Source organism: Choloepus didactylus, chromosome X (assembly GCF_015220235.1).
Source record: "Choloepus didactylus isolate mChoDid1 chromosome X, mChoDid1.pri, whole genome shotgun sequence".
NCBI classification, from domain to species: Eukaryota; Metazoa; Chordata; class Mammalia; order Pilosa; family Megalonychidae; genus Choloepus; species Choloepus didactylus.
Genome location: NC_051334.1, coordinates 98,110,613 through 98,128,562, shown reverse-complemented (window position 1 = coordinate 98,128,562; position 17,950 = coordinate 98,110,613). Strand labels below are relative to the sequence as shown.

The window sequence follows — 17,950 nt, the reverse complement described above, 5'->3', positions numbered from 1 at the left end:
ATATTTATATCACTTGGAATGAGGTATTCATAGCCTAAAACCTGTAATGGTGAGAAAAGGAAATACCTAGCACTATATAGTATGGTGAACTTTGTGCAATTCTTAACAAAAATATCCTCTAGCAGAATTATCCCTGTGTGATCATTTGGAGAGGTATGGTTAGCACCATTGTTCAAATAGGAAAGCAACACAAGAGAAGTTAAGTGGCTTGTTAGTGATACTGGGGATTAAAACACAGGACTCATAAACCTCAACACTTGCTCTTGCCACCCATTACTATCAATCAATACCTTGTAATTATCTAAGATATTTACTTATACTATAGTAATATCCCTTGCAAAACAATGCAGGGGAGTTCTCCACTTTGTACTCAACTAAGCAATAGAGTTCAAAAACAACTCATTTAATGATCACTTCTGCCTTAGAATTTTGTAGAGATGGGAGTAATTCTTAGAAAAACATGGCAAATACCATACATCTCTCTTTTAAATGCTTTTTATTTAAAGCAATATAGAGTAGCTTAAAGAGTAATAAAAATAAAATTTTGTATTTTTGTCTAAACTCAGATCACCCTGTAGGAAATAAACTTCAGGGGATCTTCAGCTATCCAATTTTAAGCCAGGATTCTTTACCTGTGGGTTATTAGTATGAAGTTTTATTTGTTTGCTCTGGGGAATTACCTTCTCTTTCATAATAGCCACACAACATATTCATTTTGAAAATTTAAGTGAATGTAAAGAAGAAAATCTTGAGAATTTTATGCAGCCCTCCATGAAGTTACTCAATCCCTTGAACCCCCAGTTTTTTTTAATTCAGTTTTATTGAGATAAATTCATATACCATACAATTATCCATGGTGTACAATCAACTGTTCACAGTACCATCATATAATTGTGCATTCATCACCCCAGTTTTTGAACATTTTCCTTACTCCAAAAAGAATAAAAAGAATAAAAATAAAAGTAGAAAAGAATGCCCAAAGCATTCCATCCACCAGCCCCACCCTACTTTCCATTTATATTTTGTCCTCATTTTTCTACTCTTCTGTCCATACACTGGATAGAGTGTGAGCCACAAGGTTTTCACAATCACACAGTCACACCATGTAAGCTACATAGTTATGAAATCATGTTCAAGAATCAAGGCTACTGGGTGGCAGTTTGACAGTTTCAGGTATTTCCTTCTAGCTATTCCAATACACTAAAAACTAAGAAGGGTTTTCTATATAGCACATAAGAATGCCCTCCAGAGTGACCTCTTGACCCCATTTGAAATCTCTCAGCCACTGAAACATTATTTTGTTTCATTTCATTCCCCCCTTTGGATCAGAAGATTTAATCAATCCTATGATGCTGGGTCCAGGCTCATCTCAAGGAGTCATGTCCCACATTGCTAGGGAGACTTACACCACTAGGAGTCATGTCCCCATGTAGGGGAGAGGGCAGTGAGTTCACTTACTGAGTTGACTTAGAGAGACAGAGAGGACCTGATCTGAGCAACAAAGAGGTTATCTGGGAGAGACTTTTAGGAACAAGTATAAATCGGCTTAGCCTCTTCTTTTCAGTAACAAGCTTCATAAGGGCAAGCCCCAATATCGAGGGCTTGTTCTCCTAATTTGTTAGTCCTCAATGTTTGTGAGAATATCAGTAATAACCCAGGTGGGAAAGTCCAATATTTCTGCATTTTCCCCCAGCTCCTCAGGGGTCACTCCAAATATATTTTTATTTTCTGCCCAAATTACTTTGGGATGTATCAGAATTTCACACTAACCTGTACAAACCTACCAGATCTCACTTCTTATTCAAAGTTATGGTGTTTGAATAAACTGACTGTACAAGTTAAATTATTTAGTGTGCTGCAGAAAATATACACCCTGCAACAAATAAACATCTCTTCCTTTGGTCTCATACAAAAGTTGACATTTTAAAACACAGTCAATGTTGTCCTTTACCTTTGGCCTGATTTGCCTTAGTCCTAGCCAGATCCATTTCATTCATATTTCTAATTGAAGTCTGAATTCCTTTTCAGCTTTTTAAATAGTTGCTGTATGAGGTAATAGTGACATTCATAGATGCCAAGCTTCAGCTCTGAGTTTCAGGTGTGATAGAGATACCTAAATTTCCAGAGACTGACCAGGTTATAAACAAAGAGCTCAGCATCTCAGAATTTGGAAATAACCATTACAACTCAGAAACTAATGTGACTGCTGTAAGAGCTTACAACCTAGGGACCATTACAATAAGTGTTCCCCTGATAAGCTCTGCTTTAAGATTCAATTCTCAGAGTTTACACATTATAGTTAGTCCATATTAGTGAGGCATTATGCTTGTCTTTTCATTTCTGGCATACTTCGCTCAAAATGCTGTCCTCAAGATCCATTCACCTAGTTGCATGTCTCACAGCTTCATTCATTCTTGCAGTTGCTCAGTATTCTATTGTATGCATACATCACTCTTCACCATTCTGTTCATCAGTTGGTGTACCCTTAGGCTGCTTCCATCCATTGCAAATCATAAATACTGCCACCATAAACACCAGTGTGCAAATGTCCATTCATATCTCTGCTCTCAGATCTTCCAAGTATACGTCCCATCATGAGGTTGCAGGACCTTATGGCACCCACATACTTAGTTTCTTTTGGAACTGCCACACTGCCCTCCAGAAAGGCTACATCATTCTACTTCCCCACAAACAGTAAATAGGTACATCCTCCTCTCCATGTTTTCCACAGCATGTGTGTCTCTCTATTTATATGTTTCCCTGAAATTTGATAGAGATATATTCACATGCCATACAATCATCCACAGTGTACAATCAGTTGTTCACAGTATCATCATATAGTTGTGCATTCATCACCACAATCAGCACTTAAACATATTTATTACTTCAAAACAAAAAAGTACCCTAAAAAGGGTTATCTATATACTGTATAATAATTCCTACCAGAGTGACCTCTTGACTCCATGTGGAATCCCTCAGACACTGAAATTTATTTCATTTCATTTTTCATCCTCCTTTTGGTCAAGATGTTCTCAATCCCATGATTCCAGGTCCAGATTCATCCCCAGGAGTCATATCCTGTGTTGCCAGAGAGATTTACACCCCTGGGAGTCAGGTCCCACATAGAGGGGAAGGCAGTGAGTTCACCTGCCAAGCTGGTTTAGCTAGAGAGAGAGGTCCACATCTGAGCAACAAAGAGGCACTCAGTGGGAGAATATTAGGCACAATTATAAGCAGGTTTAGCCTCTCCTTTGTAGTAAGAAACTTCATAAGGGCAAGCCCCAAGATAGAGGGCTTGGCATACCAAGCTGTCAGTCCTCAAAGTTTGTGAGAACATCAGCAACAATTGGGGCAGCTTTTTGATGACTGACTGTACCTCTTTACATGTGCTTGGTTTCCTGCAGTCATCTGTTTCTTCATGAGTCAAGGTTGGTTGTTCATGCTATTCTAGGAAGATGTCCATTTCATTTAAAATGTCTAGTATATTAGCATATAGTTGCTCATAGTATCGTTTCATTATCTCCTTTATTTCTGCAGGGTCAGTAGTTATGTCCCCTTTCCAATTTCTGATTGTGTTTTTTCTTGCCTCCTCTCTCCCTCCCTCTCTCTCTCTCTCTCTCTCTCTCTCTCTCTCTCTCTCTCTCTCTCTCTGTCTCTCTTTCTCTCTCTCCTTTCCTCCCTCCCTCCTCCCTCCCTCTCTTTCTGGTTAAAGTAGCTAAGGCTCCATTGATTTTATTTATATTCTCAAAGAACCAACTTCTGGTTTCATTGATTCCCTCTATTGTTTTCCTGTTCTCAATTCCATTTAAATCTGCTCTAATATATTTTTTCTTTCTTTCTTTTGTTTGTTTTGGAATTAATTTGCTGTTCTTTCTCTACTTCCTGCAGGTGAACAGTTTATTCCTCATTTTTTTCTCTTTCTTCTCTTTTAATATCAGCATTTAGGGCAATAAATTTCCCTCTCAGCACTGCCTTTGTAGCATTCCATAAGTTTTGATATATTATGTATTCATTTTCATTTGCCTCAAGGTATTTACTAATTTCTCTTATAATTTCTTCCTTTACCCACTGGTTGTCAAAGAGTGTGTTATTTAGCTTCCAGGTACTTGTGAATTTTCTGATCCTCTGCTTGTTTTTGATTTCCAACTTTATTCCATTATGATCCAAGATGGTGTTTTGTGTACTATCAATTTTTTTTAATTTGTTGAGACTTGTTTTGTGACCCAACATATGGTTTATCCTAGAGAATGATTCATGATCACTTAAGAAGAATGTGTATCCTGCTCTTGTGGTGTGTAGTGATCTATAAATGTCTGTCATGTCTAGTTCATTTATCATAAAATTCAACATCTGTGTTTCCTTGTTGATCCTCTGTCCAGAGTTCCATCCATTGATGTCAGCAGAGGAGACTCCAACTATTATTGTAGAGGTATCTACTTCTCCCTTCATTGTTGTCATTGTGTGCCTCATGAATTTTGGTGCACTCTAGCTCAGTGCTTAAATATTTATGATTGTTATGTTTTCTTGATGAACTGAACCTTTTATTATATATGTTGTCCCTCTTCGTCTCTTTTAATTGTTTTACATTTGAAGTCTAATTTGTCTGATATTAATATAGATACTCTTGCTTTTTTGCTGGTTGCTGTTTGTCTGAAATATTTTTTTCCAACCTTTCACTTTCAGCCTATTTTTGTCCTTGTATCTAAAGTGAGTTAATTGCAGACAGCATATAGATGGGTCCTGTTTTTTAATCCATTCTGCCAGTCTATGTCTCTTTATAGGGGTGTTTATTCCTTTAACATTTAGTGTTATTACTGTAAGGGCAGTACTTTCTTCTACCATTTTGCATTTTGTATTTTATATGTCATGTCTTGTTTTTTTCTCTCTCTCCTTTTATCCTTCCTGATAGTCTTCATTTCTACACTCTTCTCCAAACCTCTCTTTCCTGTCTTTTCCTATCAGCCTGCAGTGCTTGCTTTTGTATTTCTCATAGTATAGGTCTCTTATTCACAAACTCTCTCAGGGTCTGATTGTCTGAAAATATTTTAATCTCTCCCTCATTTTAAGGACAGTTTTGTTGGGTATAGAATTCTATTTGGCAGATTTTCTCTTTCACTATCTTAAATATATCACACCACTGCCTTCTTTCTTCCATGGTTTCCACAAAAAAAAATTTGCACATAATCTTATTGACATTCCCTTATACATGTTGGATTGCTTTTCTCTTGTTGCTTTCAGAATTCTCTGTCTTTGACATTGAACCATCTGATTGGTAAGTGTCTTGGCATAGGTCTATTGCGGTCCACTCTGTTTGGGGTGTGCTGCATTTCTTGACTCTGTAATTTTATGTCTTTCATAAGATTTGGGAAATTTTCAGTGATTATTTCTACTATTATTCTTTCTGTGTTTTTTCCTGTCTCTTCTCCTTCTGGGACACACATAACACTTATATTCATGCACTTCATATTGACAGCTCCCTAAGATCCTGGTCATATTCCTCCATTCTTTTCCCTATCTTTTGTGTGTATGATTTCAAATGTCCCTTCTTTCAGTTCACTGATCCTTTCTTCTGTCTCTTCAAATCTACTGTTTTATGTCTCCATTATGTTTTTCATCCCTTCTATTGTACATTTAATTCCCATAAGTATCACCATTAGTTTTTTCAAGCTTATGAATTCTTTATGGTCTTCCAGTGTCTTCTTTATATCCATCATCTCTTTTGTCACATTTTCATTCAGTTCACTGATTTGATTTAGGAGATATGTTTGAACATCTTTAATTAGTTGTTTCAATTCCTTCATCTCAGTTGATGTTTTACTTTGTTCCTTAGGCTGGTCAATATTTTCATGTTTCCTAGTATGGCTCATTATTTTTAGCTGTCTAGGCATCTGATTTTCTTGATTAGTTTATACTGGAGCTTGGTTTAACTCCTTTACCTAAGGTTTTCTTGTTGGTTGGCTTTATTCTCTATCCATTCTTTGGCATTCAGTTCAGCTTATTCTAGACTTCTAACCTAGCTTCTGTTTAGTTGAACAAAATTTTTCACCTCTTGTTTTTCTGGTTCTTGCCCTGCCTCTATGCAACTTTTTTGTGTTAGGGTCACCCCAGATATGATCAACCCTAATCAGATTATCCAATCCAGAGAGGCCCAGGTCTCAGGAAGAGGGTATGATGTTTCCCTGAGAATGAGACCTCACAGGTTATCAGACCCTCCTGTGAAGCTTCTAGTCTCTGTGCTTTTCCTATCCTGTCCAGTAGGTGGCACTTGTCAGCCTGCAGCTCCCCATCAGTGTATAGAGGTGCCACAGAGTCCTTTAATTTTCCATATACCCTGTCCCTGCCAGGGGCATGTCTGACTCAAGCTGGTTTCTGTTTTCCAGACTCTGGAGTCTGAATTCCTTGAAAGAGGGCTGCCACTTAAGCTGGTTCCTGCCCCCATTTTCCTGGAGACAGGGGAGGACATTTAAAGGCCCAGGTCAGTGAAGCACAAAGAGACTGAGAAAATGTGGACAGAGACTATGTTTCCAGCCATGGGAATGAAAATCCCTTCCCCCACCTTGAGGGAAGCAGCAGCTGACAGTTGTTTCCTTGGCTTGGGAATGGCTGAAGGACTGGGTCAGATGAGGGAGTACCCTGCCACAGGTGTAGCCCCACATCAAGGCAGATTTTGGCTTGAAAAATGAGGGCATGGGAATTCCACAGTTTCAGCTCACCTGTATGCACCCTGTGCTTTGAGGCATAGCAGCCTCTGTGGATGATTAAGTTACTAAAAAGCACCATCTGCTGGACAGTCCAGAAAGTGCAAGAGAAACAGCACCACTGGAAGCCAGCATGTCTATATTACCACACACGGGGAACCGGCTGGGGTGCCTAGTGCCTACCTCCCTTCCCTGTGGCAGGCCAAGTTGGGTGCCTGATTTGGGGGGAAGACTGGGGGGGCAGAGTCAATCTGAAAAAATGACCAGTGAGAGAAACAAAGAAATAAAGAGATCAAAGAAAACAAGAAAACCCAAGGCAACAGAGAGAAAACAACCTCCAGAAAAAAGTATTCAAGGAAATCAGATGCCTAGGCAGCAAAAAATAACCAGCCATACCAGGAAACATGAATATATGGCCTAGTCAAAGGAACAAACTAACACCCCAAATTAGATTCAAGAGGTGAAACAACTAATTAAATATTTTCAAATAAGTGTTTTAATTAAATCAATGAGTTGAAAGAAAATATGACAAAAGAGTTGAAGAATATAAAGAAGACACTGTGTGATCATAAGGAAGAACTCATAAGCTTGAAAAAACAAATGGCAGAACTTGTGGGAATGAAAGGCACAAAAGAAAAGAAGAAAAACACAATGGAGACATACAACAGCAGACTTGGAGAAGCAGAAGAAAGGGTAAATGAACCAGAGGACAAGGCATCTGAAATCCTACAAACAAAAGACCAGATAGGAAAAACAATGGAACAATATATGCAGGGGCTCAGGGAACTGAAGGACAACATGAAGCACATGAATGTACATGTCATAGGTGTCCCAGAAGGAGAAGGGAAAAGTGGCAGAAGGAATAATAGAGGAAGTAATCAATGAAAATTTCCCATCTCTTATGAAAGACATAAAATTACAGGTTCAAAAGTGCAGTGAACCACAAACAGAATTGATCCAAATAGACCTACTCAAAGACACTTACTAATCAGATTGTCAAATGTGAAAGACAAAGAGATAATTCTGAAAACAGCATGAGAAAAGTGACCCACCACATACAAGGGAAGCTCCATAAGGCTAAGTGTGGATTTCTCAGTAGAAACCATGGAGGCAAGAAGCCAGTGGTATGATATATTCAAGATACTGAAAGAGAAATACTGTCAATCAAGAATCCTATATCCAGCAAAACTGTCCTTCAAAAATGAGGGAGAGTCCAAAATATTTACAGATGAACAGACACTGAGAGAGCTTGTGAACAGGAGACCTCATCTACAAGAAATGCTAAATGGAGTGCTACAGTCAGGTAGGAAAAGATAGGAGAGAGCAGTTTGGAGAAGAATATAGAATACCAGGAATGAAGCATGAAGATACCAGGGGATAGAAAGAGGGTAAAGACCAGGCATTTGATGCTGAAGGAGTACAGAATGTTCAACAGGATTGATTGTATAGATACAGAAATGGATGGCACAATACTGGGTGGTGGTAGTACAATGTTGTAAGTACAGTGAACAAAGATGACTGTGAGTATGGTTGAAAAAGGAAGGTTAGGGGCATGTAGGATACCAGAGGGGAAGACAGAAGATAAATACCAGGATGGTATGACTTAGTGAAACCTAGAGTGGTCAATGATTGTGATTAAATGTCCAATATAAGAATGTTTTTACATGAGGGAGAACAAATGAATGTCAATTTTGTGAGGTGTTGAAAATGCAGTGGTATTGGAGAAAAAATACAATCAATGCAAATGAATATATAGCTAACAGCATTGTAATATGCTTCCATTAATTGTAACAAAGGCAATACACCAAAGTTAAATGTCTATAAGAGGGGAATATAAGGAAGGGGTAAGGGATTCTTGGCATTGCTGTTGTTGTCTAATCTTTTTATTGTATTTAAATTTAGTGTTATTTTTTCATTTGTTGCTTTTTAGTTGTCATTTTTCTTTCCTTTTCTTTTATTTCTTTTTTATTTTTTCACCTCTTCCTCTCTCTTTGTAGAAGAAATGGAAATGTCCTTATAAAGATAGTGTTGGTGAATGCATAAGTATATTATTATACAGGGAATCATTGATTGTTTACTTAGGAGGCACTATATGGTGTGTGAATAAAATTGTCTAAAAAATAAACAGAGGGATACAAGTGCTGGAGAAAATGTGGAGAAAGGGAGTTAACTAATCACCATTGTTGGATAAGTAGAATGGTAGAATTGTGCAGCCAATCTTGAGGGCAGTGTGGTAGTTGCCAAGAAAGCTAAGCATGGGGGTGCCATATGATCCTGCAACCCTGTTATTAGGTATATACCTGGAAGAACTGAAAAGAAGGACATGAATGGACATTTGTACAGTGGGGTTTATGGTGTCAGTATTCATGATTCATAGTCTTTGGAGGTGACCTAAGGGTACATTGACCGGGGAATGGAATGGCAAACTGTGGTGTATACATACAATGAAACATCAACTGCTACAAGAAGGAATGAAATTGTGAGGTATGCAACTAAGTGAATGCACATTGAGGACAGTATGTGGAGTAAAATAAACCACAAATGAGAAGAAAAACATTATAATGCCTCACTAATATAGACTAATTATAATGTGAAAACTCTGAGAATTGATTCTGAGAGCATAGGTTATCAGGGGATGGCTTATTATAAATGTTCTTAGATTGTAAGATCTTATAACAGTTGTATCTATTTCTGAGTAGTAATGGCTATTTATAAATTCTGACGTGCTATGCTATTTCTGTAGGATCTGGTCAGTCCGTAGCACTTCAGGTATCTGTGTGATGCCTGAGACTCAGAGCCCAAGTCCAGCAACTATGAATGTCAGTATTACCCCATACAGCAAATGTTAAAGAGTTTGAAAAAAGAGATCAGACTTCAATTAGTGATATGAATGAAATGGACTTAGTTAGGACTAAGTTAAATCAGACTAAAGGGTAAAGGATGATAGTGACAGTGTTTTAAAACTTCAACTTCTGTGTGAGACCAAAGGAAGAGATGTATATTAGGTGTAAAATCTATATTTTTGTAACACACTATACAATTTAACCTACATGGTCAGTTTACTGAAACACCGTAATTGCATGGAACTTTGAATAAGGAGAGAAATCTGCTTGGTTTTTACAGTTTAGTGTGAAGACTTCATACATCCCAGAGTAATCTGTGCAGAGAATAAACACATATCTGCAGAGGCCCCCTGAAGAGCTGGTGGAGAATGCAGGGGTGTTGGGCTTTACCACCTCGATGGTTGCTGATATGCTCACAGACATAGGGGACTGGTGGTTTGATGGGCTAAGCCCTCTACCATGGGACTTGCCCTTGGCAAGACTGTTGCTGCAAAGGAGAGGATAGGACTGCCTATAATCCTGCCTAAGAGTCTCCTCCTGAATGCCTCTTTGTTGCTCAGATGTGGCCTCTCTCTCTAGCTAAGCCAACTTGGTAGGTGAAATCACTGCCCTCCCCCCTACATGGGATCTGTCACCCAGGGGATTGAATCCCTCTGGCAACGTGGAATATGACTCCCAGGGAGGAATCTGAACCCAGCATCATGGGATGGAGAGCATCTTCTTGACCCAATGGGGGATGTGAAAGGAAATGAAATGAGCTTCAGTGGCAGAGATTCCAAAAGGAGCTGAGAGGTCACTCTGGTGGGCACTCTTATGCACAATATGGACAACCCTTTTTAGCTTCTAATGAATTGGAATAGCTAGCAGTAAATACCTGAAACTATCAAACTACAACCCAGAACCCATGAATCTTGAAGACGATTGTATAAAAATGTAGCTTATGAGGGGTGACAATGTGATTGGGAAAGCCATATGAACCACACTCTCCTTTGTCCAGTGTATGGATGGAGGAGTAGAAAAATGGGGACCAAAAAAACATATCTACAAAGCCCCCTTGAGGGACTGGGGGAAAATGTGGAAATATTGAACTTCCCTACCTGGGGAATTGCTGGTGTTCTCACAAGCACTGGGGACTACCAATTTAGAAAGCCAAGCCCTCGATCTTGGTACTTGCCCTTATGAAGCTTGTTACTGCAATAGAGAGGCTAAGCCTACTTAAAATTGTGCCTGAGTCACCCCTAGAGAACCTCATTGTTGCTCAGATCTGGCCATCTCTGTCTCTATAAGCCCACTTAGCACAGGAAAGAACATATAAGAAAAACAATAGATGATTTTTAAAAAGTGATGAAAAATTTTGAATCCAGAGTTGAATTCACAGATTTGCAGAAAATGAGTGATGCTAAAGGTGATATTGTTGATGTAAGAAATTAAGTGACTTTGAATTTAAAGTAAAACACAGAATTGCCCATAAACCTCACTCCAAACCCAAAACTTCAGATATTTTTGAAGCAGATTTTTCTTCAAATGATGTAAAATCCAACAATTTGCTTGCTGATGAGGGACTGTGGGCTTGACTTGAAGAACTAGAGTGACAAGAAAGTTTGCTGGGAGAACTTGATATTCAGCCTGATTCTGGGATTGCAAATGGAGAATATACAACTTCTTCTGAAGAGGAAAAAGACCAAAACCCAAATGGGAATGGGACTCATCAAGTAACAGACTCTCTTACTCCCAGCAGTTTTCAGGAGGATTTTACAAATTCAGAACTGTTCAATGGGCAAGTGAATAGTCAGTTGAACTGTTCAGTGAATCATTTAAATCCCTATCCTGGTAATGAAGAAGGTGAAGGTGATGATAATGATTATGATGTCAACAATGAGGATGGTGATAATAAAAATGACCATGATGCTTTAGGGGTTAGAGATGAATCTGTACCAACAATATATTTTTCTCATTCTGTTGAACCTAAGAAGGACCAAATAAATACTAGAAAAAACACCACTTCCAAATTTAGTGAAAAGAAACAAGAATTCATACATAAGCAAAAGAATAACTCTGGTAGTGGTTATTCTGCCCAGGAGCTCCTATCATTAAGACAGCTGCTGACATTTACAGAGTCTTTGTTGATGTTGTGAAAGGAGACTGTGTCCCTCATAAATCAATCCTGAAGTCTGGAAGAAAGTAGAACATGTTTGTAGTGATATCGGTGAAAGCAGTGCTGCTGAATTTGATAATTGATGGGGAGTTCTGAGGAGTTTTAGCCATGAAGAAGGCTCTTGCAGTGGCACCAGTGACAGCATTTTGGAAGAACAACAGGAAAATCATCAAAAGAAGCATTTACTTTTCTCAGGAACACTGGAAGCTTTTTCTGAAACCGAAGTAGAAAAAGAAATCTTATTACCGTCCTTAAAACCTCATCCAGCCATTGCTCATCCTGTACTACCCACTATTCCAGAAGGAAAAGAATTTTTGTCAGATGTGTCAGAAGAAACTACCAAGAGGGTTTCAAAGTTCAAAGCTGCCAGATTGCAACAGAAAAACTAAGCTCTTCTTTGGAAATGGGAGTTAACATCCTGAAACCTAGTTTTGCATTTGTTTAGAGTATGTATAGCAAAATATGTTACATGTAGTTTGAAATAAGGGTTCCTGCATTAATTTGACAGCAAGTTCTCTTACTCTTAGAGTGATATTAAAATTAAATGTTTGAATCCTTTAATATTCAGTTTATTTTGTTAATTCCCTGAATACTGTCAACACCCTTGTCTAAGTTTGCCTTATGATGCAGTGGCAGAATTTCAAATTATTTTTAAGAGAATATTGTTCTTATGCATTGTTTTTGTGTTTCAATGCAGGCACAAAGATATCTGTATATACTGGTGGAATCAAATTGAGAGTTCAGAAATAAACCCTCACATCTCTGGCCAACTGATTTTTGACATGTCTGACATGTCCACTCAATTGGGAAAGATTTGTTTCTTCAACAAATGATACTGGGAAAACTGGATATCTATGTGAAAAAGAATGAAGGGGGAACCCTAACACATACCATATACAAAAAATAACTCAAAATTGTTCAAAGACCTAAAGGTAAGAACCAGGACTATAAAAGTCCTAGAAGAAAACAGAAGTATCTTCAGGATATTGCGTTATGCAGTTGTTTCTTAGACTTCACACCCAAAGCACAAGCAACAAAATAAATGATAGATTAATGGAACTTCATCAAAATTAAGAACGTTTGTATGTCAGAAGAGTTTCTTATGAAAGTGCAAAGACAACCTATCAATGGGAGAAAATATTTGGAAACTGCATAGACAATAAATGTTTAGTGTCTGCAATATACAAAAACATCCTACAACTCAACATTAAAAAGACAAAAAAAAACTCAATTAAAATATGGGGAAAGACTGAAATAGACATTTCTCCAAAAAGGGTTTAGAAATGGCTATAAAGTACATGAAAAATTCTGAACATCATTAGCTACTGGGGAAATGCAAATAAAACCACAATGAAGTATTATTTCTGAATCACTAGAATGGCTACTACTAGAAAAACAAAATTAAAAAGGTTGGAGAGAATGTGGAGAAATAGGAACACTCACTCATTACTGGTGGGATTGTAACATTGTACAGCTGCTGTGGAAGACTGTTTAGCAGTTCCTCAGAAAGCTAGATAGAGAATTACCATCTGACCTTGCAATTCCACTACTAGGTATAACCCCAAAGAATTGAAATCAGGGACTCAAATATATATATTTAAACACCCATGTCCATAGCAGCATAATTCACAATTGCCAAAATGTGGAAGCAACTCAAACATCCATCAACTGATGAATGGATAAAAAACATGTGGTATATACATACAATGGAATATTATTCAGCATTAAAAATAAATGAAGTTTTGCTTCATGTGACAACATGGATATACCTTGAAGACATCATGTGTGAAATAAGCCATATATAAAAGGACAAATATTGTTTGATATCACTGATATGAAATAATTAGTATAAGCAAACTCATAGAGTCAGAATATAGAATATAGCTTACCAGGGAATGGGTGGGGTAGGGAAAAGGGAGTTAAGGGTTAAAATGTACAGTGTTTCTATTGGGGTGATGGCAAAATTTTGGTAATAGATGGTGGTGATGTTAGCACAACATTATGAATGTAATTAATGGTACTGAATTTTATATGTGAATGTGGTTAAAAGGAGAAATTCTAGGTCGTAAATATGTTATTAGAATAAACATTAAAAGAAAAAATATATGACTGTACAACACAATGAACCTTATTGTACATGACAGAACAGGTACTAGTACAATTATTAAAAAGCTGTTTCATGAATTAAAACAAGTATACCCCACTAATGCAAGGTGCTAATAATAAGGTAGTATATGGATACCCTATGTTTTATATATTTTATGCATGATACTTATGTAAACCTACAACTTCTCTAACAAAAATAAGCTTTAATAAAAATGTGAAAAAAATAAAAATAAGAATTTTTTAAAACCTGCAGTTGAGAAGCAAATAAATGTTCAACTGAAATGTTAAAATCTCCTGGTAACTGCATTTCAACATTTTATGGGAAATGTTGGATGTTTTTGTTTTTAACATGTTGCAAGAAATTATTTTAAATTTTCCATTTTCTTTTTTCTCCATATTTTGCTTCCTTTGAAATCAGGGTTTATAGTGTTTTCCCATCAGTTTAGCCCAGAAAAGGAGTAGTTAACAGTTATTAGAAGAAGCATTTTAATTATGCTTTTAAAGGTTACATTAAAATACTTCCAATGTGCATCTCATACAAACAAATGAATTTTATCTTTACAAAATGTTCTGTAACTTAGATACATATGGAAAGTATGTGATACCTTAGATTCTCTAGAGAAATGGCATAGAACTATAAGCAGCTTACAACTTTTCACTACAGTATTACCAACAAGAAATAATGAAAAACTGTAATACCACATGATATGAATGCTTAGTATGGTTTAATATGACTCCCAATTAGCCAGTTTTCAGTAAATTCTAGTTCTCATTTACCTTCCTTTCCCTTACCTTCTCTTCCTTCATGGCAAATGGAATCCAAGCACTTCTGAAGCTCTTATGCAGTTCAAAAGTTGTAAGTCTGAGTACTGGACCCATATGCTTTTATTGTCATTTTATACTTGTACATGGGAAGCACAGTAAAGTGTTAGGAGGAGCAGTGATCCAGTAGTCAGAGTTTCTCAGTTAATAACTGGCTAACTCAGTTATTAACCCTGAGAATTCATTCAACCTCTGTTTGCCATAATTTTAGTAAAATGGGTATAATAATGCTTGCTTACTTCATCTTCCCCATCAATAAGTTAGATTTATACACTCTGACAAGTAAAATATATCATTATCACTATACCTTAAATAATACAAAGTTAGAAATTGTGTTTGCAAATGTAGATTTTAGTAGAGGTGATACTCCATTTGCAAAGAATAGACTGCCTGTACTCATCTTTGTTTTGATTAAGTTATAAGCCAGAAGTTTTTAGGACTAATAAATCCAAGTGGTTATTATTTTCAAAGAATCTCCACTTTTACAGAGTGCCACATTCTAAGCAAAAGCACCAGACATTTTTGAGAAATGACCCCCAAAAATGTTCTTCCCTAGACAAAGAAGAGACAAATGTTATACTGCTAAATTCTCTGTCCCTATCTTTCAATCCTCTACTTTTCTTACTCTCAAATTAGTAACACCTTGTTTATACTACTGCAGTAATGACTAACTGGAACCCAAACTAACATCAGTTACTGTCACTTATGTGATTTGAAAATGTCATGTTCTGAACAGCTTTCCACAACTGGAGTTCATACCAGTAAATGTATATTTAATATAAATTGAAGTTATCGAAAAAGTGGACCATTAACCAGCCCATGTTTTATCTCTCCATTATTCAGGATAGGAAACATGACTTCCAGGGATGATCTTATTTAGTGCCAAATAATATAGTGCCTGAATGAAAATTTTAAATGCATCACAAATTAAACAACTTAAAGAAAACATGGAATTTACTACTTGATATAAGTCATTTATAAAATATTGCCAATAGTTCAAGAACCAGTTAGCAACTTCAAAAGAAAGGTTCAATAGTCCAAAGTATATCTTTAATAAATCCTACTAGTTCTTAAGGAAGACTCATTGTTTACATAAGTGAGCAAGTGGTGAGGAAACACTTGGAAGAAAGCATAAGGCCTGGGTAGGAAAATTTAAAAATGAGTTTTATTCTAGACATAAATTAAACCTTCAAAAACATTATAGACACATTTTTTTTTTTTTTTTTTGGTAATAAGTAGAAAATAAAATGTGAGCAGTTACTTTCAAATAACCATCCTGTGAGATAAGGAAATCCCATCCTGAGGGGAAATTGCAATCATTAACAAAGAATTTGACTCACAGAAAACAGTGTGGATCTTTACTCATGTTTTACACTGTGGAAGAAAAAATTTTCTACACACCTTGCTTATTAAGCCAGTCATGCATTTCACTGCAGGCTGTAAAGCAGTAGAACATGTACAAGAGGCTCATAAGCATATTTTACAGTTAGGGAGTATCATTTGCACCATCCTTATATTGTCAATAACATCCCTGGAGAATGAGATAAAGCTTTAAACTACTGTAAATCTACAGTTGTGCTCACCTTTGTATAATTTCATTTTTAATAGAATGAGACTCATATAAATGAATATTTGATTAAGGGGTAAAGCCAGTAAAAAGAATACAATTATTGTACACATTTATTCAAATTTTGAACATATATAGCAAAGCAAATGCTATAAAACAAGTTTGTGGTTTTCAGTGAAGTGCATTGAGTAGATTTTGGATTTTCTGTGTTGGAATGAAATTTTGAACAGGTCTTATTGTTTTTCCTGTGCAGCCTGAACACTGATACTGGAACTCCTACTGGTCATAGGCACGAATATGGTGCTATAGCAGTTACCTGCTTATCTAGTATTGTAATTATTTAGAATTCATAATCAAATTCTTAAAACATGGAACCATCAATTACTATTTGTTTATTACTGATAAATAGAATTTGCATGTATAGGAAAAATGTACTAGAAAATGAGCTTCAAAAGTTTTTAAGGGATAATCATAATGATGATTGAAGCGATGCTTTATATTTCTATAACCCCTTCCTTCCAAGAAGTTGATAGTGCATCATAAACATTATCACATTAATCTACACAGTGGGGTAAAGAGGTGGAAGAATTTTTAAAACAGAGAAAATACTGTTTCCAAATTAATCATGTAAAAAATTAAAATGTGGATCCACCTACTTTAAACTGCTACTATTATGAAATAGCTGTATATTTTTTTGACCTTGGATTTAACAAGAATTATAACAGTAAGTAATTCATTTCTGCAAATAATCACTATTTTTGATCACTGCTTTTTCGTTCACCTTTTTGAAAGCAATGCTTTGTCTATAGTGTTCTATAAGGGATTACAGGGAGCTCAAGTCTCTAGATCTCACCACACCTAGTTAGTTCTTCATTTGATCTGGTGATGGTGTAGCAAGTCATTTAATCTCTTTCTAAGAGCACACTATCTCTAAAGAAGGCAATGATAAAAACAGATACCCATGCTACTAAAAATATTCCATATATTCTTTTCTGCTCTCCTCTCAGCCCCATCTTGCTAAGCTACCAACAAGCAAACAGAATGAAAAGTCTATAGGCATAAGAAAGGAAAAAGGAAGCCATCATGGGCCAGGCACATCCTGAATATTTTCCACAGCTCACCCTCTGGACTAGACACAGCCAGATGCCTAAAATGTTCAAGTGATTAGGACCAAAATGGGTAATTTGACTTGAATTGCCCAGAAAACAGCTCTAGTTTTCTTTTTTTAAAATTGAGATTGTTCAGATACAATACAACTATCCAAAGATCCAAAGTGTACAATCAATGGCCCCAAGCACCACCATGCAGCTGTGCATCCATCAACACAATTTTTTTTTCAATTTTTAGAACATTTTCACTACTCCAGAAAAGAAATAAAGACAAAAAAAGGAAACTCAGATCCTCCCATACCCCTAACCACTCCCCCTCCATTATTGATTCATAGTTTTGGTATAGTACATTTGTTACTGTTGATGAAAGAATGTTAAAATACTACCAACTGTAGTATATAGTTTGCAATAGGTATATGTTTTTCTCTATATGCCTCTCTATTAGTAACTTCTAGTTACAGTGACATACATTTGTTCTAGTTCATGAGAGAGATTTCTAATATTTGCATAGTTAATCATAGACATTGTCCACCACAAGATTCACTGTTTTATACATTCCCATCTTTTAACCTCCAACTTTCCTTCTGGTGACATGCATGACTCTGAGCTTCCCCTTTCCACCACCTTCACACACCTTTCAGCACTGTTAG

At 36.6% G+C, this 17,950-nt stretch overlaps 1 pseudogene; it reads left to right on the top strand.

Annotated features, from left to right (window-relative positions):
* The first annotated feature begins 7,983 nt into the window (after positions 1 to 7,983).
* LOC119522269 lies at positions 7,984 to 12,159 on the top strand (annotated as a pseudogene).
* The last annotated feature ends 5,791 nt before the right edge of the window (positions 12,160 to 17,950 follow it).